Source organism: Geotrypetes seraphini, chromosome 2 (genome assembly GCF_902459505.1).
Source record: "Geotrypetes seraphini chromosome 2, aGeoSer1.1, whole genome shotgun sequence".
Taxonomy (NCBI): domain Eukaryota; kingdom Metazoa; phylum Chordata; class Amphibia; order Gymnophiona; family Dermophiidae; genus Geotrypetes; species Geotrypetes seraphini.
In genome coordinates, this window is record NC_047085.1 from 152,620,821 (window position 1) to 152,647,529 (window position 26,709).

At 42.2% G+C, this 26,709-nt stretch overlaps 1 protein-coding gene across 17 annotated transcripts in view; it reads left to right on the forward strand.

Annotated features, from left to right (window-relative positions):
• Window positions 1-26,709, forward strand: part of PTPRM (protein tyrosine phosphatase receptor type M) — a 1,237,515-nt gene that overhangs the window by 1,078,086 nt on the left and 132,720 nt on the right. The window lies entirely within an intron of this gene.

Below are 26,709 nucleotides of genomic sequence, written 5' to 3' on the forward strand. Positions count from 1 at the left end.
TCCGCCGTTACCTTGCGGTTCAAGGCGGATTACAAAAAGGATCTATCTGGCCATTTCCAGAGGAATTATAGAATAGTTAGGGAGTAGTCAACTTGGTTCATAGAGATGAGGTGGTTCTTGTGGCATTAGGTTGTTTTAGAGAGAAGGGAGGCATTAGGTTGGTTTTGATTGTTGGGTATCAGGGATTTTTTAAATAGTATGGTTTTTATTTCTTTTCTAAATGTTCTGTAGTCAGGGGTCATTATCAGCAAAGTAGAGAGTTGGCGGTCTAATCTCGCTGCTTGTGTGGCCAGGAGGCCATTATACAGTTTTTTCCATTTGACTTCTCTGAATGGGGGGTATGTGAATGGAGTGTGGGTTCTCCTTTGTCTGGTTGAGGTGGTTCGGATTAGACGGTTGTTTAGGTATATTGGGCTGTTGCCGTTCATGGATATAAATAGAAGACAGTAGAACTTGAATTGTATTCTTGCTTGAATTGGTAGCCAGTGTGAGTGGAGGTACGCCTCAGAGAGTAGATGAGTCTCGGGGCTGTGTTCTGGATTGTCTGCAATTGTTTAATCATGGTCGCGGGGCAGGGGAGATAGAGAATGTTACAATAATCTAGGAGACCCAGCATTAGGGCTTGGACTAGGATCCGGAATTGAGTTTTATCGAAGAATTTTCGCACTTGTCTTAGGTTTCTCATGATAGTGAAGGATTTCTGTATTATTTTATTGATTTGTGGTTGCATGGTACAGCATCTGTCAATCGTCATTCCCAGTAGTTTTAGAGTGGATTGCATGGGGAATGTGGTAGAGTTGATTACTAGGTTTGTAATGGATGGTGTCTTATCATTTTCTAGGAGAATTAATTTTGTTTTTTTCTGAGTTTAGTTTCAGTTTGTGGTCTTTCATCCAAGAGGTTAATGTTTCTAATGTTTTATGTATAGTGTCTGTCATGGAGGGTTTTAATTGATCAAAAGGGAGAAGAATGGTGATGTCATCTGCGTAGCTGTAGGAGATTATGTTTGATTTATCTAGACAGGTGCCGAGGGACGCGATGTAGAGGTTGAAGAGTGTGGGGGATAAAGGGGATCCCTGAGGTATGCCACAGGGGTTGGACCAGGGTTCTGATTTTTCGTTGCTTGATTTTACTCTGTAGGATCTGGTCTTTAAGAATCCTTGGAACCATGTGTGCACTTTTATCTGTGATACCAATTGCATCCAGAATTTGTAGAAGAATGTTATGGTCAACCAGGTCAAACGCTGCGGATAGATCTAGTTGTATGAGGAATATTTTTTTCCTGTACTGAGATGTTGTCTAGCTGTGTCCAGGAGGGATCCTAGTAGTGTTTCAGTGCTATAATTGGTTCTGTAACCAGATAGTGTATGGTGGAGTATGTTGTGGTCTTCTAGATAGTCAGTGAGGAATTTGGCTACTAGGCCTTCAATTATTTTGACATAAAGTGGTATTGATGCTATGGGTCTGTAGTTGGAAGGTTGATCCGTTACTCCTTTAGGGTCTTTTAGGATAGGGGTGACAATGAGGTCTGAGGTCTTATGGGGTCTTATGGGAAAAGGCCATCTGTGAGCAGTGTTTGCATCCATTGTAGGAGGAGAGAGCGGAATTTGATACTGGCATTTTTTAGTATATATGGAGAGCAATGGTTTAGGTCACAGGCTGTGTGACTGTATTTTTTGTAGAGTTTGTTGAAGTTTGACCATTGTATAGTGGGGAAGAGGGACCAGGTTCTATCTGCTGCTGTAGATTCTTTGTCTGAGGGGATTATAGTGATCTCATCTAAGAGAGTTGGGTTTCCAGTGAGATTGGTCCTGGCATTTGTGATTTTACTTTTGAAGTACTCTGTTAGTGTGATGGCTGAGGGGGGAGGGGTGTTATCAGTGGCCAGGTAAGGTTTGGTGTCTGTGAGTTCTTTCAGTATTTGGAATAGTTTTTTTAGTGTCTTGGGTTTCTCTGCCTGTTAGGTTGCTGTAGTATGTCTTTCTTTTGCCTTTTAATTGTAGCTTGTATTGTAGGATGAGTATTTTCCATGCAATTTTTGTGGGTTCTTGGTTGGTTTTCCTCCATTTTCTTTCGAGTTGTCTGCATTGTCTTTTGAGTAGGAGTAGTTCGTTGTCAAACCATTTGTCAGATCGTCTGTTGATTCTGGTTTTTGTTTGTATTGGGGCTAGCTCATTTAAGGTGGCTTTACTTAAGCTGCCCCATTGTGAAATGAAGTCTTTGGGGTTAGATTCTTGGATTAATTTGTCTGTTTTTGACCAGAATTTGGAGGGGTCAATATGTTTACGTGAGTTATAGGTTAGTTTTTGGGATTTTGGTTTAGATTTGTTTTGGCCCAGTTGATATTGAAGGAGTATGTGTAATGGTCTGACCATAATGAACGAGACCACTTTCCATTTGATGTCTGAATATCTGGCAGAAGGGGCTGTTGCATCATGAAGGCTGCTATGTCGATTTGGTGACCTTTTTCATGGGTGGTTTATGGGTCTAGGATCTTGTATGTTAAGGCTTCGAGAAAGGATAGTAGGTTTTCTACTTGTTTGGAGGAAAGATCTTCGAGATGTAGGTTTAGATCTCCTAGGATAAGATTGTATGGGATCAATAGTGAATTTTGGTATATGAAATCTTCGAATTCCGATTTTGCAGTGTTCCAGTTTCCTGGTGTTATATAGCATAGTACGCATGTCATGGATTATTTTAGTGTGGAGCATGAGAGCTAGCATGCTAGAAGGTCCATGTAAGGAGTGGATATTTTGTCTAGTGTGTTAATGTTAAGTGATTTTCTGATTATAATGGCTAGACCTCCTCCTCTTTTGTTTTCTCTGCAGACCACTGCTGTTTTGTAGTCTTTTGGGCAGATTTCAGTAATCCTGGGGTCTTCATCTGATGTTAGTCAGGTTTCTGTGAGGAATAGGCAGTCTATGTTCTCGTTTTTTATCCAGTCTTTTATGTGTTCTGTTTTTGGGCCTAAGGCTCTTATGTTGACATAGGCACAAGTAAGAATGGTGAATTCTGTTTGTGGACCAGTTGTTGTTAAAGGGTATATGAGTGTACTTGGGGAGGTTTATGGTTTGGTCTTGGGGAGGTGAGAAGATCTTCCTTTCCATGTTGGAGTGATGGTGTGTTGTATATAGGTCTGGCGATTAGTGTTTGTGTTCCTTATGACAGACCAGACTGGGTGGTGTTTTCTGTTCAATAGGCTGAATTGAATCGAATCGAAATTTTTTTTCCTGAATCGATCAGCACTAGTAAGGATTCATGTAAATCCTAATTAACTTTACTTTGTATATTAACTATACTATATTTTGCATATTATTATGTATATTTTGGTATCTGCAGCTTATTGTTTTGTTTTATTCTTATATTTTTGTATTTATAAAATTTCAATAAAATTTCAATTAACACCCCCCCCCCCAGATACAACCAAATTTAAACAGAACTCTTGCCTCTAATGGCAACCAATGAAGTTGTCTATAATAAGAGCTAATGTGGTCGTATTTCTTTAGATCAATACATATATGCTTCCACTCAGTGGCATAGTAGGGGGGACGGACTACCCCAGGCTCCCAGGCCCTCTTTTTCTCACCCCCCTAATACCTCTTTAAATCTTTGCTAGCGCGTGCAACTACTCTGACCTGCTGCTCACGTCGGCCTGGCTCCCTCTGAAATCACTTCTGTGTCGTGGGGCCAGGAAGTGATGTCAGAGGAAAAGCTAACACTGACGCAAGCAGCAGGCCAGAGAAGCTGCTCATGCTGGTGAAGATTTAAAGAGGTTCAGAAGTGGGAAGGGAGGGCGCGTGGGTGGGGGTGGAGAAGAGATGCGGGGGGTTTGCTACTGCTATGGGCACCGCCTACCCTCGCTATGCCTCTGCTTGCACCGTGCATATTTGTAGGCGTGTCTTAATGTTTTAAGAAGCCTGTTACCTATGAAAATCAGCAAGTTATACCCAAAAAATGGTTTATAAAATTGCCCTCACTGAGGGTGATTTCCATATAATTTCCATGGGTAAAGCAGTGCTGTAGCCGCAATAATGAGCTATTATAGAATTGGTTGTCCATAGCTGGGTGAATTTACATGCATACAGAAGAGGCTTTGCTGGGGATAGAGTTGGGTAGTGGAGAGTCAAAGGATTTCCACTTGCATGCATACTTTTCAAAATTTAAACATATGCACATAAAGTAACCCTGGAAATTTTTGCATGAAAAGCAGAGATGTAAATGTGTGCACAAAGGTTCCCTAGGGGTATTTGTGTATTTTTACTTTGAAAATATGGCCAAGTCTGTGCATACTTTACATGTATACATAGTTATAAAATTGCTCTCAAATTGTTAATTAACCTTAGCTCTGTGTTATTAAGGAAGAACTGCAGACACTATACTATCTGCTTAATAAACAGAGGCAAGCAGAGAGGCATCTAGAGTTAAGATGTCATTATTTTATGTAAAAACAAGAGAATTGACCCAATGATCTCCACAGACAAATCCAAGAAAAACAAAAAACAATGTGGAGAAATGATGTTCCTGAGATGAACTTTATTAATATTAAAATAATATTAATAGTAAAACTTGGCAAACCACATAAAAACCTATAGGACGCAGTCTGCTGAAAAGCTTTGGACCCTGGACCCAACATGATCCATGTTTCGACAGAATGTCTTCTTCAGGGGTCCCTATGAAGTCCTATGATAAAGATACGTGGATAAAAATTCCAGTTGGAAATAAGCTGTTCCGTAGAAGCTGTGGGCAGGATATGCCTTCAGCTATTAAGATAGAAGCAGATATGGTTACAAGCCATGCTTACTATAAGTCATATTAAATTTGTTGTAGTCCACTACACTTATTTAGAAAAAGAGCTTTTGTGAGTTTGAAATGGTTTTAACGCTGGTTTCCATTAGGAGTTGATACTAGGCAAAATGCAAAATGCTAGAATCCAGTTATACCTTCCAAACACCCACTGAATCCTTTGCATGTAACACTCTACTGGAGACTATACATTCATAGATCTTGACCACACATTTCCCTTATTTTCCACTTGGTTTTCTACCTCTTTAATTTGCCTTATTTTTCTTTCCTGTGCTGTGTGTTTTCATTTGGACATTTTAATATGGGTTTTCAGAAGGAATATGCTGGAGATTTTCTTTTTCCAGCTAGCACGTCTCCTTCTGCTATCTGAGACAATAATCGTGCTTTGAATGGTAAACTTAACTTTCCTGGCAAGTTGTTCTTGCTACTGAACTTTGTTTAGAACTGCAGTGGAAGCTGTGCACATAGAATATGAAAGACACTTTTGTTCTCAGGGTTCTGGCTTCCAGATGGATGTGAACATTTGAAGTTATTTTTCAATGCCAATGAAAGGGATAAGAAAAGACACAGAGATTTTCCTATGCACTTTGGAAGTGACATTTTTTATCTGTTTACAGTTTTTGTGCAAATAATTCAGTCCAGTATGGCTAGGCTTATTCCACATTGTCCTTAGTGGACTCACGAATTAAGCTGTGGAGTATCTTTTTTCCTATCTGGGGCAATAGAGGGTTAAGCGACCAGACCAGAGTCACATGGAGCTGCAAAGTGAATTGAATGTAGTTCCTTGGGATCTCAGTCCACTGCACTAACCATTAGGCCACTCTTCTATTCCATACCTTTATTCTTTTGATGTAGTAAGCGTGCTGTAGTTTAAAAAAAAAATCTCAGTTAGGGCGCTGGTCTTTGACTAGAGGGCCGCCACGTGAGCGGACTGCTGGGCACAATGGACCACTGGTCTGACCCAGCAGCGGCAATTCTTAGTAAAATTTGGATTAGCATTTGACTCTGATGCCCTGATTCTGCAAAGCGTGTCTAAAGTTAGGCGCAGTTTGGACGTCCAAGATAGGCGTTCTTTGTAGAATCACACTCAGCGACGCTCAGTACTGTTTAGATGTCCAAATTTTGAGACGTCCTTTAGAGAATCGGGTTGTAGGCGAAAGTTAGACATGCAAACATTGTCCTTAATGTTACAATATTTTATTATTATGACGTTATTAGAGTGATAATTTTATGGTGTTTTTCATTATAATTGTGATACTGGGAGTTGGATCTGCTTAATGCTTTTATTTATTTCTCTTCCATCAGATAGAGTGACTGGGATTTGAACCAGCAACATTAGGGTAGAAGGCTGTAGGTTTAACCAGTGTGCTATACAATGAGCTAGCAAGTTGCATAACAAAACTAGGTCCTATAGGCATTGTAAAGGAAGTCTACTTTTGAGCGTAGTTTAGGCTTCAGATAGACGTAAGTTCTATGGACTGAACTTAGGCACAGTATGAACGTCCAATGCAATCTACTAAATAGTTTTCTGGGTTTTTATTTTTGCTTTATTAAGCTCAAAATACATTTAATAAGGCACCACATAAACAGGGCACATCAAAACAGATATATTGAATGCAAAACCTTCTATTTTTGTGGACAAACAGCAATGTTATTTGCTAATTAGAGGAAATCATCCATTAAATGAAGCAGAGCATATGAAAAAAAACACAGCTTTAGGTTTCTTACTAAAAAGCTACCATTTTTTCTGACTGAACTCCAATCAACTCTTTCCTGAAAGCAAAGAAAGCACGACAAAAATATATAGATTGCATACATAACTTCATTTGCAAAAGCTTAAAAACTAAAAAAAAAACCCAGATACAGACCTTAGCATGGCTTCTACTTCATTGCAAATGGAGGTGTGCAGCTGCACAATGCTGGCCTCATTGTGAGATCATCAAGGTGCACCTGCAAGGTAGAATGCCACAATTAAAATATGTGCTGGGATTTGAACCTATGACCTCTGGAAGATAAGCACAGGGCTTTTACCCATTGAGCTACAGCTGCTTCCTTTCAGTTGTGGGGGGTTCCTACTATGACAGCTTAGTGATCCTAGCCATGTGAAAATACCTGAGAAGATCATAGCTTAGCAGATCCCTAAGCTATCTTATCAGATGTGAGGAAGAAAGACATTAGTGGAAGCTTCTCTGGCTCAATGGATAAAAGCCCTCAACCTACCCTATCCCTTGAGTAGCTATGCATGTGCATCTCTCCTTGCTCTATGTACATACCCAGAAACACCTACATGCAGATCACATAAATGTTGGCAAAATTTAGTGAGGTGCCTACTTTTAAGCATTTATACTAGTGCTGTCTGATTCGCCAATTATTCACTGATTTACTTCAGTGAATTGATTTGAATCGATTCATTATCCAAGAACATCACACTCACCAATTCAATGACCAACATACCCCTCCCCACCCCCAGTGAGACCTGACATACTTCTGAGGCCTCCTAAAGCAGCAGCAAAGGTAGTGGCGGTGGACGGTCAACAGCAGCATCACTCCAAATGGACTGCTCAGCGGCCTGCCCCATTGGGCCTTCCCTCTGCTGCATCACTGATGATGTCACTGATGATGCAGCAGAGGGAAACCTCGATGAGGCAATCTGCAAGTAGCCCATTCAGAGTGATGCCACTGTCCTCAGGTGGGAGAGTCGATGGGGTGCTGCTGCACAGGAGGATGGGAGGGAGGGATGGAAAACTACTCCACAGGGGGTAGAAGGGATGCAAAACTACTCCACTGGGATGGGAGGGTGGAAGGGATGGAAAGCTGTGCTCAGGGGGAGGAGAGGGGAGGAAAGATGCTGCACAAGGGGGAAAACAGGAGAAAGAAAAAAATTTTGGAGTGGAGGAGAGGAAGGCAGAGAAGAGGTAGAAAGGGGCGAGAAGGGGAAATCCTGCATATGGTGGAGGGGAGGGAGACATACATGGAGAAGAGATGAAGAAATGTTGGACATAGGGTGGAGAGTAGGGGGAGATGGTGCATGGGGAGAGAGAAAGAAATGTTGCACATCATAATGGAAGGGAGTAAGGAAAAGATGCTGCATGGAGGGGAAAAGAGAGGTTTGACCCAGGGCAAAAGGCAGGGAGAGAGACACTGGGAAAGAAACAAATGTTGGATATGGCAGTGGAAGGTAGAAAAAAATAATTTGATTACAATATGTCAGATTTGAAATGTGTATCCTGCCAGAGCTGGTGTTAGCAAGCGTGAGCTAGGACCTAACAGAGAGAGGAAAAGATATTTTGTTTATTTTGGTTACATCACAACATTGGCATGGGGTTGGAGAGGGAAAAGAAAGGGGAGGGGTGGAAAATAAACCCAGTAGGACATTTGAAAAAAAAAAACACCGGATTGGGCAGGAAAATTGAATAAAAAAATTGATTCAATAGACCAAATTGAATTGAAAATTTTTCCTTGCATCGGGCAGCACCAATGTATACCCACGCATAGTTATTTAACAGCCATTTTACCCACAGAAAATGTTTACTAAATTACCTCCAATATGGGAGAAATCCCTTTAATGTATAAGCTCCAAAATTTTAACAACTGCTCAGGCAACCTTTTGTTTATATTTTTAAAAAGAAGCTTTTGGGCTCCTTTTACAAAGGTGTGCTAGAACCTTAACGCGTGGAATAGCGCGCGCTAAAATGCCGCGTGCAGTAGCCACTACCACCTCCTTTTGAGCAGGCGGTAGATTTTTGGCTAATCCGCTAATCCAGTGCGCACCTGTAGCGCACCTTCGTAAAAGGAGCCCTTTATGTTTCTCAATGCTTAATTGATCTTAATGAAACCAAAAATGTTAATACACCATCTATATAGTGCCCTTCACCTGCACTAATCCCAGGTCCAGACATAAATTTATGAATTTCTCTGGAGGCCACAACAGATTATACTAACTGCTAGCTCCAAATAATAAAGAGCAAACATGCCAGTCCTGGTTTTAAGTCTCCCCTGGGAAAGTTTTACACATTAGACTTCATTCTACTGAGAGCAATGCTTTGATTAAATACAGATGTCTTCAGAATTTAAAATGTGCCTTTTTATTGAAGTGCATTTCATACCCACAGGCACATGCTTTCTGGAGAATATTGAAAACCATTCTACTGGTTGGTAGCAGCATTTTTTTGTACTCTCCCCTTCATATGTTAATCTTCTAGACCGCTTCTGTTGCAAAAGTTAAACTGATACATTGAGCTATATGTCTGCAGAAACAGAGTGTTAAGTATTCACCTGCAGCTAAGAGGGGTTGCTAAAAAGTTCTCAGCCCAACCATCTTCCTAAATTCTGAGCTTCATTTTGCCTCTGTAACTGAAAAGTGTTGTTTTATTTTGCAAAAAGCCAATTTGCAGGCTCATAATGCAATGCATGTCAACGGAATGTAGGGTGATAAATACCCATCATAATCCATAATGAAGAAATGGTATGCAAACTTTCAATGTGGAGATTTTGAGACCGAAGATGCAGCAAGGTCTGGGAGGCCTCAAATGTTGTTAACTCCTGAAATTATTGACAACGTCCATGAACTGATTTTGGCAGATCGGCAAATATCAGCTAAAACAATTGCTGAGACACTACATATGTCCAGGGAATGTGTTGGGTGTGTAATCCACAAGCAGCTGGGTATTCAGAAGCTGTCAACCAAGTGGGTGCACAAATGTTTGAATGCTGATGAAAAATAACGTCAAGAGGACACTTCCAAGTTGATTTTGCAGCATTTTCAGTGAGCGGGTGCCCACATTTTGGAATAACTAGTTACTGTTGATGAAACATGGTTACACCACTATGATCCTGAGACAGAACAAGAGTCCATGCAGTGGCAGCACTCAGTTTCTCAAAAGCCAGGGAAAATCAAGACCCAAATGTTTGCAGGAAAGATCATGACCACAGTGTTGTGGGGTCAGGAAGGTTTTGTAATGACTGACAGTTAATGCGGAATACTACTGTAACTTTTTGAGCTGATTAAAGGAGGCATTGAAAGTAGAAAGGAGAGGGAAGCTGCAGAAAGGAGCTTTCTTTTTGTAAGACAATGCACCTGCTCACAAGGCTGGTAAAACGATGGCTGTTTTGATGCAGTTGGGGACATTCTACCCTACTCACCAGATCTTGCTCCATCTGACTATTTTCAAGTGATTCGCAGGTGGTTGCAGCAGCAGAGCAGTATTTCAGTGGCCAGACATCAGAGTACATAAGAATAGCCTTACTGGGTCAGACCAATGGTCCATCAAGCCCAGTAGCCCATTCTCACGGTGGCCAATCCAGGTCACTAGTACCTGACCAAAACCCAAGGAGTAGCAATATTCTATGCTACCAATCCAGGGCATGCAGTGGATTCCCCCCAGTTTTTGTCAATAACAGACTGTGAACTTTTCCTCCAGCTTGTCCAAACCTTTCTTAAAACCAGCTACGCTATCCGCTCTTACCACATCCTCTAGCAAAGCATTCCAGAGCTTAACTATTCTCTGAGTGAAAATAAATCTCCTCCCATTGGTTTTAAAAGTATTTCCCTGTAACTTCATCAAGTGTCTCCTAGTCTTTGTAATTCTTGACGGAATGAAAAATCAATCCATTTGTACTCGTTCTACACAACTCGAGATTTTGTAGACTTCAATCATATCTCCCCTCAGCTATCTCTTTTCCAAGCTGAAGAGCCCTAACCGTTTTAGTCTTTTCTCATTCGAGATGCTTTCCATCCCCTTTATCATCTTTATAGCTCTTCTTTGAACCTTTTCTAGCGCCACTATATCTTTCTTGAGATAAGGAGACCAGAACTGGATGCAATACTCCAGATGAGGTCGCACCATGGAGCAATACAGGGGCATTATAACATTCTTAATTTTGTTAACCATCCGTTTTTTTAATAATTCCTAGCATCCTGCACATAAGAACATAAGAACATAAGAACTGCCATCTCCGGATCAGACCTTCGGTCCATCAAGTCCGGCGATCCGCACACGCGGAGGCCCTGCCAGGTGTACACCTGGCGTAATTTATAGTCCACCATATCCTTATATGCCTCTCTTAAGGAGATATGCATCTAGTTTGCTCTTGAAGCCTAGGACGGTCGATTCCGCAATAATCTCCTCTGGGAGGGCATTCCAGGTGTCAACCACTCTCTGAGTGAAGCAGAACTTCCTGACATTAGTCTTGAACCTGTCCCCCCATAGCTTCATTACATGTCCTCTAGTCCGTGTCAAATTGGACAATGTAAATAATCTTCTCTGCTCTATTTTGTCGATTCCTTTCAGTATTTTGAAGGTCTCGATCATATCCCCACGCAGTCTCCTTTTCTCAAGGGAGAACAATCCTAGTGTTATAAGTCTGTCCTCGTATTCCAGTTTCTCCATACCCTTCACCAGTTTTGTTGCTCGTCTCTGCACCCTCTCCAGCAGTTTTATATCCTTCTTTAGGTAAGGAGACCAATGTTGGACGCAGTATTCCAAGTGTGGTCTGACCATTGCCCTATAAAGCGGCATTATAACTTTCTCCGATCTACTCGAGATTCCTTTCTTTATCATGCCCAACATTCTATTTGCCTTCTTTGCCGCTGCCGCGCATTGTGCCGACGGCTTCAGGGTCCTATCTATCAGTACACCCAGGTCCTTTTCTTGTTCACTCTTCCCCAGAGTTGCACCTGACATTGTATACTCGTATTCCTTATTCTTATTGCCTAAATGCATTACCTTGCATTTCTCCACATTGAACTTCATCTGCCATTTCTCCGCCCATGTTTCTAACCGACACAAGTCACTCTGGAGTTTCTCTCTATCCTCCTGCGATCTGATCGCCCGGCATAGTTTTGTATCGTCTGCAAACTTGATGATCTCACTGGATGTTCCTTCCTCCAGGTCATTGATATAAATATTAAAAAGGATCGGCCCAAGTACCGAGCCCTGGGGTACACCACTAGTCACTTTCTCCCAGTCGGAGAACTTCCCATTTATGCCCACTCTCTGCTTTCGGTTTTCCAGCCATTTGCCTATCCATCTTTGTATATCCCCCTCTATGCCATGGCTTTGTAGTTTCCTGAGAAGTCTTTCGTGTGGAACTTTGTCGAACGCTTTCTGGAAGTCCAAGTATATTATGTCCACCGGCTTCCCACTATCAATTTGCTCGTTCACGGTCTCAAAAAATTGGAGTAAATTCGTCAAACATGATTTCCCTTTCCTGAATCCATGTTGACTGGGTTTCATCAAGTCGTGTGCGTCCAAGTGTCGGACTATGCTATCCTTGATCAGTGCTTCAACCATCTTGCCGGGGACAGACGTAAGACTCACAGGTCTATAGTTGCCCGGTTCCCCTCTCGATCCTTTTTTGAAAATTGGGGTGACGTTCGCTATCCTCCAGTCGTCCGGTATCTGTCCAGTTCTGATTGTCAGGTTTGCAAGTTTTTGCAATAACTCTCCGATTTCAACCTTCAATTCCTTTAAGACTCTCGGGTGAATTCCATCCGGTCCAGGGGATTTGTCACTTTTAAGTTTGTCGATCTGATAGTATATCTGGTCTAAGTCCACTTCAACTGTGGTGAGGCTGTCTTCTATTTCTCCTGCAAACACTTTCTCCGCTTCAGGTATTGTTGAGGTGTCCTCCTTCGTAAAGACGGACGCAAAGAAGGAATTTAGTTTGTCTGCGATTTGTTTATCTTCCTTGATGTACCCTTTTCTTCCCTGGTCGTCCAGGGGTCCCACTGCCTCTTTTGCAGGTTTTTTCCCTTTCACGTATCTAAAGAAGGGCTTGAAGTTTTTGGCCTCCTGGGCTATTTTTTCCTCATATTCCTGTTTTGCATCCCTCACCGCCTTGTGACATTTCTTCTGATCATCTTTATGTTTGTTCCAGGCTTCGGTTGTCTTTATGCATTTCCATTTTTTGAAAGAGTCCTTCTTTTCTTTTATGGCTTCCTTCACCTTTATGGTAAGCCATGCCGGTTCTCTTTTGCTCTTTGTTCTCCGATCTTTGGAAATCCTCGGAATGTAGAGATCTTGTGCTTCTGTGATAGTATTTTTCAGTAGGGACCATGCCTGATCTACCGTTTCGAGTTTGTCCACCATCTTCTCGAGTCGTTTTTCTACCATGGCTCTCATGCGATCGTATTTACCCTTTTTAAAGTTCAAGGTGGTGGTTAAGGTTTTGGCATGTTTCCCTTTCCCGATGTCAAGTTTAAAGTTGATTACATTGTGATCACTCGTTCCCAGTGGAACCATGACTTCCACTTCTGTTATCGGTCCCGTGAGGCCATTTAGGACCAAGTCCAAGGTGGCGTTGCCTCTTGTCGGCTCTTTTACCATTTGTTCCAGGAAGCAATCCCCTAGCACCTCCAGGAACTTGGCCTCCTTGCCGCAGTTGGAGGTTGCTAGTTTCCAGTCTATCCCTGGGAAATTGAAGTCTCCCAATATAATTATATTGCCTGTCTTGCATTTTTGTTTGATTTCCTCCATCATTTCTGAGTCAGTTTCCTCCGCCTGTCCTGGGGGACGATAGTAAAGGCCAATTTTCGTATCTGCGCCATATTGACCAGGAATTTTGATCCAGAGTGACTCAAGCTTCTCTTTCATTTCTGTTGTAACTATTTCAACAGAATCTATTCCCTCCTTAACATATAGAGCAATACCTCCACCTTTCTGCCCTACTCGATCTCTTCTATACAGTTTGTATCCCTGTAGTACTATGTCCCATTTGTTTTCTTCATTCCACCATGTTTCTGTTATGCCAATGATATCCAATATGTCATGTCTTGCTATTGTCTCTAGTTCCCCCATTTTGTTACCTAGACTTCTAGCATTCGTATACATACATCTAAGTTCCCTTCGTGTTACCTTTTTGGACCTTCTACTCTTGGCCGTCCCTGTAGTTTCAATTACGATATCCTTTACTGCTCCTGTGTTATCACCTTTGTTTGCTGTGTGGTCGTCCCCTCCTGTGTCTGAGTTGTCCCTTCCTGCTTTTTCTCCCTTGTTGGCTGTGAGGTCGTCTTCTCTTGTGTAGGAGTAGTTTTCCTTGGCTTCTTCGTTGGGGCATCCTGCTATCCGTGCCATCGACCGGTGGTCGACTGTCGGCTTTCCCCTATCTTTCAGTTTAAAGCCTTCTCGATTGCCTTCTTCATGTTGCCTGCCAAAACTCTTGCTCCTTCCTTGTTGAGGTGTAGTCCGTCCCTTCTGTAGTACTTGCTTTTTCCCCAGAACGCCGTCCAGTTGCGCACGAAGTCGAAGCCTTCTTCTTCGCACCATCGTCTCATCCAGGCGTTGATTACTTGCAATTCCCCTTGTCTCTTTTCATCCGCTCTTGGTACTGGGAGGATCTCAGAGAAGGCCACCTTCACCTCCCTGATCTTCAGTTGTCTTCCGAGTGAGCGGAGCTGGCCCTTCAGCTCTTCCCTGTCATACTTCCGCCCGCTCACATCATTTGTTCCCACGTGGATAAGCACAGCGGTGTCCTCTCCCCCTGCGCCATCTATGATCCTGGAGATCCTGTTGGTCACATCCTTCACTCTTGCTCCAGGCAGACAGGTGACGACTCTGTCCTCTCTTCCTCCTGCGGTGTGGCTGTCCACATGTCGTATAATGGAGTCGCCTACGATGATCCCCATCTTCTTTATTCGGGAGTTCCTTGGGGGGCGTAGGTCCACGTCCTTGGAGTAGGGCCAGTCTTCTTCCTCCAATGATGCTCTTGAAATTTTTTCCTGTTCTTTGGATGGGGCGATGTCTTCCTGTGCTCTCACTATTCCTCCTGATGTGCGGTTGTCTCCTACCTCGTCTTCGGTTTCTTCTATGTTTGCATGGGTGTCTTCTCTCCTCACATCGGTTTCCTGAGTACAGTTTTCCAGCCCTGGGATCTCTACGTGGTGCTGATGAGCTTCCTCTATGAACATTTCTAGTTCCTTGACCTCTTCGTTTGGGCTGTACTCCACTAGAATCTTCTCCTGTGCTCGGATTCTGTCTTCGAGTTCCATCACTGTTCCTTCCAATAGTCTTACCTGACATTTCAAGCTATCCATCTCCATGCATCGATTGCAAATGTATGCCTGGATCCCCGAAGGGAGGTAGTCATACATATTGCAGCCGATACAGAAGACCGGAAAGCTCACCTTCTGACTTCCTTGGGCTTCCATTTCTTGCTTCCCTTGTGTCCCTTGCCTGCTGCTTCCTTATGTTGCTTGCCTTGCTGTCTCTTTTGTGTGTGCTGTCTCCGCTCTACCTCACCTTGATTGTATGTGTGGGTTTGTTCCCTTGGCGTCTGTCTCTTCCTTACCTTTTGTGTTTGTCGCTTCCTTACCATTCAGTCCTCCTCTACATGGGGTAGAAGGTTTCATCGTATTGTCTACAATGATACCCAGATCCGGTAACTGTGATTCAGGTTATTCTTCCCAATGTGCATCACTTTGCATTTGTCCATATTAAATTTCATCTGCCATTTGGACACCCAGTCTTCCAATTTCCTAAGGTCCGCCTACAATTTTTCACAATCCGCATGCGTTTTAACAACTTTGAACAGTTTAGTGTCATCTGCAAATTTAATCACCTCACTCATCGTTCCAATTTCAAGATGATTTATAAATAAGTTAAATAGCACCGGTCCCAGTACAGACCCCTGCAGCATTCCAATGTTTACTCTCCTCCATTGAGAAAAATTACTATTTAAACCTACCCTCTGTTTTCTATCTGATAACCAATTCGTATTCCACAACTGAACTTTGCCACCTATCCATGACTCTTTAATTTTCTCAGGAGCCTCTCATGAGGAACTTTATCAAAATCTTTCTGAAAATCTAGATATACTACATCAACCGGCTCACCTTTATCCACACATTTATTCACACCTTCAAAGAAGTCAAGCAAATTGGTGAAGCAAGATCTTGCTTTTCTTAGTATTGAATTTTAGCTTCCAAATTTCAGACCATTCTTCAAGCTTTGCCAGGTCTTTCTTCATGTTATTCACACCATACTGGGTGTCTACTCTATTGCAGATTTTGGTATCATCTGCAGAGAGGCAAATCTTACCCGAGAGCCTTTCGGCAATATCGTTTATAAAAATGTTAAAAAGAACAGGCCCAAGAACAGAACCTTGAGGCACACCACTGGTAACATCCCTTTCCTCAGAGCGATCTCCATTGATCACTACCCTCTGTCGCCTTCTCACAACCAGTTCTTGACACAGCCCATCACTTTGGGACCCATCCCAAGGGCACTCAGTTTATTTATTAGACGTCTGTGTGAAACACTGTCGAAGACTTTGCTAAAATCTAAATACACCTCATCTAGTGCACTCCCTCTATCCAATTCTCTGATCACCCAGTCAAAGAAATTGATCAAATTTGTCTGATAAGACCTACCTCTAGTGAATCCATGTTGCCTCCGGTCCTGTAATCCATAGGATTCCAAAAACTTCATCATTCTCTGTTTTAAAAGAGTTTCCATTAATTTGCTTACCATAGAAGTCAGACTTACTGGCCTGTAATTCCCTACTTCTTTCTTGCTTCCACTTGGACGTTTTAGGTAATTGGGGTTCTCCGGAGACAAGCAGGGGAAATGCAGGCACACTTGTTGATGAAGTCCTCAGACTGATCCTGTGTGTCGGTGCTCTCCCCTAGCAAATAGTAAGTCTTTGAGTTTACTGGTCATTTACAGGAATTCCCATCTTCAGTGGTTCCACCCCTCTCCAGCTCAGTGTTTTTCTTAGCTGCATCTAACAGGTTGCTACTCTCCCCTCTCTCTCTCTCTCTCTCTCTCACTCATATAATGGGAAAAAATGTCTTCCTCTTGTTAGATTTACTTTAAAATATATATATATTAATACTGTTATTTTTACTCATTACTGTTTGGACCAGGGCACAGCACAAGACATAAATTTTGGACAGTCTGTGACTCCTTCTCCACCTCTTTGCTCCTTCCTAACTTATCATCGCTCTAATGCAGACAGTAGTTAAGGACTTGCCAACAAGTGTGCCTGTGCCTGCATCTCCCCTCTTTGTCTCCGGAGAAACTGAAGTTGCTTACCTGTTGCAGGGGTTCTCCATAGGCGGTAGGGAAATGCAGCCACACGTACCCTTCCGTCCTTCTCACTATGATATCTTTTTCAGCTACAGACAAAACTGAGCTGGAGAGGGGTGGGGCCACTGAAAGCAGGAATTCCTTCACATGCCCAGTAAGCCCAAAGGCTTCCTATTTGCTAGGGGAGAGCACCAACACGCAGGATCAGTCTGAGGACTTCACCAATTACTGTAGGTGCATTCCCTTGCTATCTACAGAGAAACCCCCATTAACAGCTTAAGTAAATGTCAATATTCAGCAATGTGTTATTTCAAAATGGCCTTAAACATGGGATGTAGTTTGAAGGGTGGGCATACACATGGGCAGAGACTGGGTGGAACATGATTGGGCACACAGTCATGCACATAAAATAATAGAACACCATAATTTATTGATGAGCCACTGAATGGTATCTTCTACATTTTCCTTTTGTAGGATTGGCTCCAAATAAGTATTTTCTTGGCACTTAAAAGTGCCCCATTAAAGAATTGCCTTCACAGAGAGTAATTTTGAAATAGGGCTACTTGTGCTTTAGTCTCTGACAATGATTTAAAAAAAATATATATATATATATATTTTTTTTTTTTTAACCACAAAATAAAAACAATTGAAGTCAGAGAAGCTCAAGCTGTGATATTACAGGTAGTTGGACTATTTCACAGAAGAAATCAATTTAGTCTAGTCTTGGCCAACCTTTTTCTGTCTCTCATGTACTCCCACCCCCTCACAGTCTTCACCCAGCCTCTCTCTCTGATGGCCTTCCCAGCTTTCACCCAGTCTGTTTCACTCTCTCACATCCCCCAGCCTTTCTCATACCCCCCTGCCCTTCATCCAATCTTTCTCTCTCTTTCATGAACACTCCCCCCATCACCTTCATTCATTCTCGTTCCTCTCACCTGGTTCCAGCAGCAGCAGCTCAGGGGGATTTCTATTTCCCCACCACAGTTGGTCTTGGGAATCAGTGGCACCCCCGTACCCTCCTCTCCATCCCTCTATTCCTTCCATGCCAACTCCCCCGCTTCTTCCGCGCCACACTCGTGCCCTCTCTTCCCGCCCCCATACCTCTTAAAATCTTTGCCACATGAGCAGCTTCTCCAACCTGCTGCTCGCCCCATCTTTCCCTCTGAAGTTACTTCCTGTCCCCGTGACCCAGAAGTGATTTCAGAGGGAGCCAGGCTAGCACCAGCAGCAGGCTAGAGTGGTTGCTTGCGCTGGCAAATTTTAAAGAGGAATGGAGGGGACAGGGAAGGGAGGGTGCAAGTGTGGCGTGGGGGAGGGGGCAGAGAGATGCTGGCACCCCCACCAAGATGGCGCCCGGGGCGGTCCACCCCACCTTCCTATGCTACTGCTTGGGTCACAAGCTTGCAGATGGCTAAGTCACAGCGGGGGAAGCAAGAATCCCACTGAGCTTCTGAGGGCCAGATAAAAGCTCTTGATGAGCTAACCTTTGGCCCCAAACTGTAGGTTGGATAAGTCTGATTTATAAGAAGCATCTGCATATGTGCTATAAAAGCAAGGGCTGTGCTTTCAAAGCTTTGATGCTCTTCTAAATGTCACTTATAAAATTTCCCCAAAATGTTTAAGATAATAGAGAATACATTTACAAACTATTGTTAATAATAGTAAAATAAAATTACAGGGTACAAAAAAAACCCCAATTCCCAAGTTTTGGTGGTGACCTGAATTTTCCCTGGTCAGTTTACATTTCTGACCTGGTAGTTGGATGCCACCAATTTAGCTGCTATTATGCACTCAGACTGCGCAAAGTGTGTTAAAGATCGGTCGGTAATCAGCAGGGCTTTTTTTTTTTTTTTTTTTTACTCCATCAGCTATTGTCATGTTACACTGTACTAGGTCACGTCATTTGATGACCTTTACTGAATCAAAGGTCTGATGCAACCAGCCACTGGAAAGCTGTTAGCTGTACTGCAGTTATGTTTCTTACTTTTAAAGTATTAAGGAAAAAGGTCAGCAAAGGTGAATTTATCAGATGGAGGACAATAGAGAATGAGCTTACTACTAAATGGAGGAGAGGCCTAGTGTTTAGGGCAGATGCCTCGGCACCCTGAGATTGTGACTGACAACTTGTGAGTTTGATTCCCACTGCAACTCCTTGTGACTCTGGGTAAGTTACTTAACACTTCATTAGTACCTGTCTAAAATATGCAAACTGCTTTGATTATAACCACACAGAAAAGGAAACAGTATATCAAGTTCCCTTTACTACTAGTTTTCATTTCTATAACGCTACTGGATGTACACAGGTACTTTCTCTGTCCCTAGTAGGCTGACTATCTAAGGTGTCCAAGTTTCAAGTTTATTAAAATTTTGATAAAACGCTAATCATGAATTCTAAGCATTTTAGCATTTATATTTAAAAAGGGGGAAACATTAAGCAGATACGTACTGACTAAACAATACTTGACAAACATAAAGAAAATAGGAAAGTGGGGAGAACTACAGTTTTAAAAGCAAAGGAAATATAGAGGGTAAAAAACAATAGGGAAGCTAGGGAATTAAGATTATAAAACAACCCAGGCAGTCACCAAGTCTATTCAGCAATCATATGCATCTTAGAAGAGGTAGCATTTTAGATTTCCCTTAAATTTATCTAAGCTTTGTTCAGCCCTGATATGAAGTGTTTTTGTACCTGGGGCAATGGAGGGTTAAGTGACTTGCCCAGGGTCACAAGGACCTGTAGCGTGAATTGGACCCAGTTTCCCAAGATCTTGAGTGTAGGTACATTAACTATTAGGCTACTCCTCTATTCCTTATATGAATGCCTGAGGGGTTAAGGAGCCAGTAGATGTACTCAGGTACAGTGGCATAAGTGGGGGGAGGGGGCTGTGGACCGCCCTGGGTTCCTTCTTGGTGGGGGCACCAGCACCTCTCCACATGAGCCACACCGGCACCTCTCCATGTTTCAGCTTTGCTGCTCCTTCCCACTCCCCCCCCCCCCAACACGCCTGTCTTCACTTTGCGCACACCCCCAAGGTATCTCTAGCTCTTCGCTGGCACGAGCAGCAGCTCCAACCTGCTGCTTACACTGGCCTTGGCGCTCCCCTCTGCTGTTATATCTGGAGCCCATGACTACGAAGTGATGTCGGGGAGAGCTGGCGTGGGCAGCAAGTTGGAGATGCTGCTCATGCCGGGGAAGCTAAACAGGTACGGGGAAGGGAAAGGGTGCGTGTTCGGCAGGGGGAGCATGGAAGAGGGTGGGGCATCACCTCCCTGGGCACCTCCCACCCTCGCAATACTCAGATAGAAGAGGCACATATACAGATTTGTTTCGGTAGGGGGGGGCAATGATAATTCTTACTGCTGTGTTCTAGATGATTTTTGGAGGGCAAATGTGAAGGAACCAGGCGAAGAGGGCGACCCTCAATCAGATGGCGGGACACATTGAAAACAACTATGGGGGATGACGCTGGAGGACCTTTCCAGACTAGCACAAAATCGATTTATTTTTAGATCCGCAATTCATCAAGTCGCTAGGAGTTAATGGCACCTAACACGAGTTAATGGCACCTAACAATAACAATGTGAGAAACTGAGATATGGAGACGAGGAGCTTAAAGCAGTCAAAAGACATCTGAATTTTTGCGCACAGCTACCTGCCTGTGGTAGCGGGTTCCTTGAACAAATAGCTACACTTTAGTTGCTTTGCAGAACAATGAGCTCCATTCCCTGAGTGACTTCATCATTGAACTTTTGATTCTTTTAAAAGCCACAATGGCTGTAGAACTCCTTGAAGCAGCTTCGAGTGTGGATGCTTTTTTAAATGACTGTTGGGATCACCTTGTGATATACTGTAAGTCTGAAGCTCAAGGACTGCTTCTTCCTGTGTTAAATGAGCAGAAGCATATTGGTTTTCACCTGATGAAGCAGCATTCTAGATATCTAAAGCTTGGAGCTCAGCTGTTATCTATTCCAGCTGTTTAGGAAACCTGTTTTTAAGCAGCCAAATAGCTTATTAAAGTTGCTCAACTTAAATGCCTGCTGCATTGACAATTAACAGGAGTCTCACTGATCTTTTCCTAGAAGCTTAACCTGTCATTTGCTGCATAACTGAAACAGCATTCTGAAGCTGACCTCTGTGTACTTTTAGTAACTCCACTAGGCTGTCAATTTTAGCATCAGCTGTCATTCATCTCGGGGGGGGGGGGGGGGGTCAGACAATGATAATATTTCCAAATCAGCCTCCTTTATAAAAGGTAGCAACAGTAGTGGACCAAGGCAGAGATTTTAATGTCATTTTTCCAGGGATCTTTTGCCTTTACCTTTTGCCTTCTGGGGGAGGGAGGCAATTCTATAAAAGGCCACCAAAAATGATGTACCCGAAATCTGTCCACTAAGGTAGTATTCTATAATAGCATCTAAGCACCCAGATTCTGTTACAGAAGAGAGCCTAGGTTGGCATTTGGGCACCAACATTTATACCAAGTGAAAGGCAAGTAAGTGTAGAACAGTGTTTTATATGTCCACATGAGCTCTTCTATACATGTATATAGCTAAATGATTTTATAAAATAAGCAGACTGACAGATAGCAAGTACTTTGATGCACTGTCCTATAATGAATTAAGAACTGTTGAAAGACAGAAAACAGAGAATAGGTTTAAATGGTCAATATTCTCAATGGAGAAGGGTTACTAGTGGGGTTCCCGAGGGGTCTGTGATGGGATATATTTATCAGTGATCTAGAGATGAGAATAACTGGAGAGATAATTAAATTTGCCTATGATACAAAGTTGTTCAATCGCAAGAAGATTGTGAAAAATTGTAACAGGACCTTGTGGGACTGGGAGACTGGGCATCAAATGGCAGATGACATTTAATGTAAGCAAATGCAAAGTGATGCATATGGGAAAGAGGAACCTGAAATACTGTATAGCTATGTGATGCAGGGTTCCATGTTAGGAGTCACTGCCCAGGAAAAGGATCTAGGTGTCATCATTTAGGATATCTTGAAACCCTTGGCTCAATGTGCAATGGCAGCTAAGAAAGCAAATAGAATGTTAGGATTTATCAGAAAAGGAATGGAAAACAAAGAAGAAAATGTTATAATACTCGAATACTGTGTGCAGTTTTGGTCACCATATCTCAAAAAAGACATAGCAGAATTAGAAAAAGTATAGAGAAGGGTGACGAAAATGATAAAACGAATGGAGAAGAGACAGCTCAGGAGTGATATGATACAGGTCTATAAAATACTGAGTGGAGTGGAAAGGGTAGATGTGAATCGCTTGTGTACTCTTTCCAAAAATACTAGGACTTTGAAGCTACTAAGTATAGTAGATCTAAAACAAACCAGAGAAAATATTTAGTCATACAATGTGTAATTAAGTTTTAAAATTAGTTGCTGGTGAATGTGAAATCAGTTAGCTTAGCAGAGTTTTAAAAAGGTTTGGATAATTTCCTAAAAGAGAAGTCTATAGGCCATTATTGCTATGACTTGGGGAAATCCACTGCTTATTCCTAGGATAAGAAGCATAAACTCTGTTTTAATACTTGGGATCTTGCTAGGTATTTGGGACCTGGGTTGGCCACTGTTGGAAACAAGATACTGGGTTTGATGGACCTTCAGTTTGTCCCAGTAAGGCAATCCTTATGTTCTTATGAGTATGACAGCTCTCATGGAATATGAGTCATGCAGAAGAATTATGAGTAGATTGAAGGGATGCTTGAGCGGAAGATCTGAGAGAAGCAAGTTGCAGTAATCGAAGTGAAAGGTGGTGAGAGTGGATGAGTGTGGATAAGGGTTTTGGTAGTGTGCTTGGAAAGAAGAGGTAGGATTTTGATAATGTTATAGAGGAATAAGTGACAGGTTTTAGCGATTAGTTGGATCTGAGTGGAGGAGAGAGAAGAGTTGAAAATCACCCCTATGTTGTGAGGTAACAAGACAAGTAGGAGGAGAGTGTTGTTCACAGAAATGGAGAATGGGGGTAAGCAGGGTTTAGGCAAGAAGACAAGGAGCTCAGTCTTAGCCATATTCAGTGAGGCATCCAGACAGCAATGTTGGACAGGCAGGCTGAGACTCGGGCCTGGATTCCTGTAGAGATATGTAGATCTAGAAGTCATTAGTTAGAGCTGATACTGAAACCATAGGAGGAGATCAGTGCACTGACAGAGATAGAGCCTTGAGGTATACTGATTGATAGTGGGATATCAGTGGAGGAGAATCCACCATTGCATGCACTCAAAGTGTTATGGGAGAGGTAGAATCAAAACCAGGAGAGAACAGAGCCCTGGAATTCCAGTGAAGACAGTGTATCAAGGAGTAGGTAGTGATCATCAGGGTCAAAAGTAGTAGATATATTGAGAAGGATGAAAATAGAGTAGAGACCTTTGAATTTGGCCAAGAACAGGTCATTGGAGACTTTAGCAAAGGCAGTTTCCATGGCATGCAGTGGGTGAAAGCCTGACTGAAGTGAGTCAAGAATAGCTTGAGATGAAAGGAAGTGTAAGCAATGGCAGTGAACAGCAAGTTCAAGTAGCTTGGATAAGACCCAGGGAGAAGGGAGATGGGGCGATAGAGGGACATGTAGGGTGTAGTGAGGATAATTTTGAGGAGAGGTGTAACTACAGCATGTTGGAAGACTTCGGGAATAGTTGTTGTAGAGAGTGATAAATTGAGGATATAACAGATAGGACGGATGACGATGGGAGAGACAGCACTGAGTAGGTGGGTGGGAATTGGATCAGAGGGGCAGGTAGTGGGTTTGAGGGCGGAGAGAAGATGTGTAGTTTCCTCTTCAGTGATTTCAGAAAAGGAGGATAAGGTGGCAGGGGTTGAGATGAGGTTGGCAGAAGGGACAGATGGAAGGAGGGGTGAGGAAAGTGACCTGGTTGAGAACTCAAGGTGAATCTTCTGAACCTGGTTATAGAAGAACTTAGGTATAGTCTGGGGAGGAAGTGAAGACGGGATAGGGAGTTTAGTGTGGTAAAGAGATGGTGAGGGTTAGAGCTGAGAGATTTAGTTAAATGGAAATAGTATTCTTGTTTGACATATGAGAGGGCAGACTGGAAGGATGTCAGTAGGAATTTGAAGTGTATGAAGTCATCGTGTGTGTGGGATTTAAGCCAAAGATCTAGCATAGGAGTGCAAGTAGCGAATTTTGGAGGTTAGCTAGTGCTGGGGTTTGTGCGCCTTATAAGATGTGAAATGAATGAGAGGAGTGAGAAGAGCACAGAACAGTGTTGTAGGAGAAGACAGCTTCATTGTGTGACATAGTAGTTGAGGGGAGGGGTGAGACAGTGGTGGAGAGGGTACCAGGGTTGATACACTGAAGGTTCCTTTATCTATTGGTAGTGATTAGCTGGGTCTAGGGTGGAAGGTGATGAATTGTGAACGTTATCAGATGATAGGCAGCGTAGGGTAAGAGTTGACGAGCAGAAATTGGCGGTAGAGTAGTTGGAGAAGACAAGGTCAAAGCAGTGGCCATTCTGGTGTGTAGGGGTGGTGAAGCACAGCTGGAGATTGAATGAGGATGTTAGAATGAAGATCTTGGAAGTGTAGGAGTTGGAGGGCTCATCAGCATGGGTGTTGAAGTCACCAAGGATTAGGGAAGGAGATATTCAGTGAGAATAGAGGAGAGGGACTTATCAGAGGGTTGATTCGGTAAATAACTGCTACTTGGAGATGCATAGTAGTGAATAGACAGATGGAGTGGCCTTCAAAGGAAGGAGAGCAGTGAGATTGAAGTGGAAGGAGGAGTTGATATCTACAAAATGGCAAGAGTAAGATCCTAACACCACCTCCATGACCAACTGGGCGAGGTGTAAGAGAGATAAGGTAGCCTCCATGACATGGGGCGGCAGCTGAAGCAGAGTCCTCAGGGTAGATTCAGGTCTCAGTTAGTGCCAGCAGGTAGAGAGTTTGATAGATGAAGAGATCATGGGGGAAGCCACTGCTTGTTTACAGTGTGGGTATCCAGAAGCCCACATCGCAAAAATAAGTGGATTTAAACTACCTTTTGGTCTGAACAGTTTAACAATAACTGTTGTTTTCACTGTTTGCTAACAATTGTATTTTGTGAAACTAACATCCTGCAATCCTAACACAAACAATTGGAATAGTTAATGTTAAAGAGTAATTGTGATCAATGTTCAAGGAGGTTTGTTTTTTATTATTATTATTTTTTTTTTAATTCTTTATTCATTTTCAAATTTACAATAAGTGTAACAATATATCCAAACAAATTAACAATAAATATAACTTAATAATCATCAATGGTACAAATAATATGCAATTATCTCCCACCCTTTCTTATCATATAATCAATATACAATATGTAACAATAAATTTACCCTCTCCTCCCCCCTCACAATCAAACTTGTAAATTTAAGAAGAAAATAAAATAAAATAAAATGTCATCTAATCGGTACAATACTTTGTAAATGGCTCCCACACATCCTGAAATTTCCTGAAAAACCCCCACTGTATTGCAATAAATCTTTCTATTTTATAAACATTACATAAGGAATTCCACCAGAAATTATAATTTAATCTACTCCAATTTTTCCAATTATCTGTAATTTGTTGAATGGCAACCCCAGTCATTATAAGTAATAATTTGTTATTATTTGTAGAAATCTGACTTTTTGCTCTCATTGCCATACCAAATAGCACAGTATCGTATGATAATGCCACTGGGTTATCTAATAAACAATTAATTTGGTCCCAAATTTATTTCCAGAAATTCATAATAAATGGACAATAGAATAATAAATGATCTAAAGTCCCTGCTTCGAGATGACAGTGCCAATATTTATTAGACTTAGAGCTAACCAATTTTTGTAATCGAACAGGAGTCCATAATGCTCTATGTATCAGAAAAAACCAAATTTGTCTCATAGATGCCGACACTCATCTCATCCTCCAAGTCCAGGAGGTTTTTTGATCATATGACTTAACCATACCCTCTCAAGTTAGAGAAGAGCACTTCCCTAATGGGGTTCTGAGGTTTTTTCCTCCTTTGATAAGACATTGCTCATTGTTGACTCGTCCACCTCTATAGCAAGCAACTTACGTTTTGGAGAAGCCACTGCTTGCCCTGGATTGGTAGCATGAAATGTTGCTGCTATTTGGGTTTATACCAGTTATTTGTGATCTGAATTGGCAACTGTGAAGATGGGATACTGGGCTAGATGAACCATTGGTCTGATCCAGTAAGGCTATTCTTATGAAGGTAAGCTTGTTGAAGGTAGAGCGGGCATACCACTGGGTGCATAAAAAAGACAGAGAGGAGGGGGAGGAGAGGAACAGAAATAAGATTGGTTACATTGTAATGGGATCCATATGAGTAGGGTGAGGGTTGATTGGGAGGACAGGCCCCAGCAGAGAGCAAGCGGAGTAAGAGAATGCAAATGAGTGTGAGAAGATGCACTGGAGTGGGGGGGGCACGCCACATTTGAGATGCATACAGGAAAAGTAAGGATGGCTGAATGAGGGGGAAAAGTGTTGAAGCTTTAGGGCTGACAAAAGGGTGGAAGACATCATATAAGAAGTAAAAATGTATTATTGTTATTTCAGTCTAATCATCAGCCAATTTTTTCTGTATAGTTTGAAAAATTCATAACATAATTTTATATACTGTGTCAAACCAAAATAAAGGAAAAAGTAAAAATCAAAACATATATAATCTATTAATAAATCTAAATTCAATAAGTCTAACTCAACAAGGTAAACGGCTAAGGGGTAAAATATTTTTTAAACAGCTAACACTTCAGTGCTGATGCTTGGACATGGCTGGATATTGAATATCTGGATCTAATTCAGCCTGCAGTTATCAGCAGCTTTAACACTATACTGGGATGAATATTGCCCCCTTAGTTTATATT